This window comes from Hippopotamus amphibius, chromosome X (genome assembly GCF_030028045.1).
Source record: "Hippopotamus amphibius kiboko isolate mHipAmp2 chromosome X, mHipAmp2.hap2, whole genome shotgun sequence".
Lineage (NCBI taxonomy): Eukaryota > Metazoa > Chordata > Mammalia > Artiodactyla > Hippopotamidae > Hippopotamus > Hippopotamus amphibius.
The window spans coordinates 90,275,767-90,279,039 of NC_080203.1; the positions used below are offsets into that span (position 1 = coordinate 90,275,767).

General features: G+C 41.8%; 1 pseudogene; it reads right to left on the reverse strand.

The window, feature by feature from the left end:
* Positions 1 to 918: 918 nt before the first annotated feature.
* On the reverse strand, positions 919 to 1,398 carry LOC130842449 (eukaryotic translation initiation factor 5A-1-like; annotated as a pseudogene).
* Positions 1,399 to 3,273: the final 1,875 nt, after the last annotated feature.

Consider the following 3,273-nt stretch of genomic DNA (forward strand, 5'->3'; position numbering starts at 1 on the left):
TTTGTTTGTCTTGTTTCTGTAGTTGCTTTATATATGAGATTAGGTTGTTTATTTGGGATTTTTCTTATTTGCTGAGATAAGATTGTATTGCTATTTACTTCCCTCTTAGAACTGCTTTTGCTGCATCCCATAGATTTTGAATCACTGTGCTTTTATTTTCATTTGTCTCTAGGTATTTTTTGAGTTCCTCTTTGATTTCTTCAGTGATCCACTGGTTGTTTAGTAGCATATTGTTTAACCTCCAGGTGTTTGTGTTTTTTACAGTTGTTTTCTTGTAGTTTCTTTTTTAATATTAAACTTGTAGTTTTATTCAGGTTTGATTTTAACAAATATGTTGGGAGAGAGCCACAGGAAAGTGTGAAGTCCATTGGGGCAGGGCCCTTCCAGATGCCTGAGGAGGCGGCAGGTCCCTTTCCCTCTCCTCCTCTTCCCTCCCCATCTAAAGGGATTTAGGGAGAGAGATAGGCAGGGGCAGCAGCTTGTCCCCAGTCTGTGGGATTGGTGCTTGGGATAAAGGACTATGGGGGAATAAGGGACCAGACCAGAGATGAGTAGGAGAAGGGCACAAGGACCATTTGCCAGAATCCACAGCTTTCTGATTCCAGATTGAATTAAAAAACCCCACTAAACCACAAGCAGCACCCACCCTCTCCCCCCCCCCCAGGGATGTAGTGTGAGGGGAAAAGAGGAGGGCAGCTTCACCAAGGCCATGGTTCCCTCACTCCTGGCCAAGGGAGCAGGGTGAAGGGCAGGGGCTCCCCAACAGATTGAGAGGGTACGGGAAACCAAAATAAAATGTCAAATAAATTTTGTAGGAGGAGTCCAGCCAGGGGCCCAGCCAGAACTAGGCCAGGCTGGGGAGGGGGCCTCTGCTGGCTGGAGGATCATTGCTGCCACCACAGCTACCTTGGGAGACAATTATTTTGCCATGGCCTTGATTGCAACAACTGCCTCCTCTGTCATGGCAGACAGCACCATGATCAGGATCTCTTCTCAACAGTCATACTTCTGCTCAATCTCCTTGCTACAGTCTCCCTCAGGCAGATGGAGGTCCTCTCACACCTCCCTGCTGTCTTGAAGCAGTGATAGATACTCATCTTGGATGCCAATCACCTGGAAATCATTCCTTTTGATGTTGGAGACATCCATATTATGAGTTATCAGGCAGATATCTTCAGATATCTTCTCTGTAAAGATGTCAGTACCAACCAGATGGACCTTGGCATGGCTATGCTTGCCAGTCTTGGAGGTTGACATCTCCACAATCTTACATGGCCAGGCTTTGAGCACCTCAAATCCATTCTTACATAGTGTTGAGCACTGCATTGGGAAGTTGGCTGAGGCCCCTGCATCTCCTGCCTCAAAGTCCAAATCATCTGCCATTTTAAGAGGCTTAGATTCTAACTTGTGTGAATGCAATGACTTGACCCTGTGCACTTGCTGTGAATCCAACTGCTGCCTCCGAGCCTGCTGCCACCACTGCCACTGCCTCTACTGACTTCTTGTAGGTTATTTCTAATCTCATAACTTTGTGGTCAGAATAGATGCTTGATTTGATCTCAATTTTCTTAAATTTACTAAGGCTTGCTTTATTGGCTAGCATGTGATCTGTCCTGGAGAATGTTCCATGTACACATGAGAAGAATGTGCATTCTGTGGCTTTTGGATGGAATGCTTTATAAATATCAATTAATTCCATCTGGCCTAATGTGTCATTTAAGGCCTGCATTTCCTTATTGAATTTCTGTCTGGATGATCTGTCCATTGGTGTAAGTGGGGTGTTAAAGTCCCCCACTATTATTGTGTTACTGTTTCCCCCTTTATGGCTGTTAGTATTTGCCTTATGTATTGAGGTGTTCCTATGTTGGGTGAATGTATATTTACAATCCCTATATCTTCCTCTTGGATTGTTCCCTTGATCATTATGTAGTGTCCTTCTTTGTCTCTTGTAACAGTCTTTAAAGTCTTTGTTTCTGATATGAATATTGCTACTCCAGCTTTCTTTTGATTTCCATTTGCATGGAATATTTTTTTCCATCCCCTCACTTTCAGCCTTTGTGTCCCTAGTTCTAAAGTGGGTCTTTTGTAGACAGCATATATATGGGTCTTGTTTTTGTATCCATTCAGCCAGTCTATGTCTTTTGGTTGGAGCATTTAATCCATTTACATTTAAGGTAATTATTGATATGTATGATCCTATTGCCCTTTTCATAATTGTTTTGGATTTCATTTTGTAGGTCTATTTTCTTCCCTTCCTCTTCTTTTCTCTTCTCTTATGATTTGATGACTATTTTTAGTGTAGTGTTTGGCCCCCTTTTTCTCTTTTATATGTATATCTACTGTAGATTTTTTAAGCTCTTTATTGTAATATAATTGCTTTACACTGTTGTGCCACTTTTTGCTGTATGACAAAGCGAATCAGCTGTATTTATACATATATCCCCCATCCCCTCCCTCCCTTGACTCCCTGCCACACGCTCTATCCCACCTCTCTAAGTCCTCACCCATTCTCGAGTTGATCTCCCTGTTTTATGCAGCAGCTTCCCACTAGCTATCTATTTTACATTTGGTAGTGTATATGTCAATGCTACTCTCTCACTTCATCCCAGCTTCCCCTTCACCCCCCCACCCTGTGTCCTCAAGTCCATTCTCTACATCTGCATCTTTATTCTTGCTCTGTCACTGGGTTCATCAGTACCATTTTTTTTAAGATTCCATATATATATGAGTTAGTGTACTGTATTTGTTTTTCTCTTTCTGCCTTACTTCGCTCTGTATGACAGACTCTAAGTCCATCCTCCTCACTACAAATATCTCAATTTCATTCCATTTTATGGATGAGTAATATTCTTGTATATATGAGCCACATCTTCTTTATCCATTTATATGTTGATGGGCATTTAGGTTGCTTCCATGTCCTGGCTATTGTAAATAGTGCTGCAATGAACATTGTGGTACATGTTACTTTCTGGATTATGGTTTCCTCAGGGTATATGCCCAGTAGTGGGATTGCTGGGTCATATGGTAGCTCTATTTTTACTTTTTAAATGAATCTCCATACTGTTTTCTGTAGTGGCTGTACCAATTTACATTCCCACCAACAATGCAGAAGGGTTTCCTTTTCTCCACACCATCTCCAGCATTTATTGTTTCTAGATTTTTGGATGATGCCCATTCTGACTGGTGTGAGGTGATACCTCATTGTGGCTTTGACTTGCATTTATCTAATTATTAGTGATGTTGAGCATCTTTTCATGTGTTTGTTGGCCATCT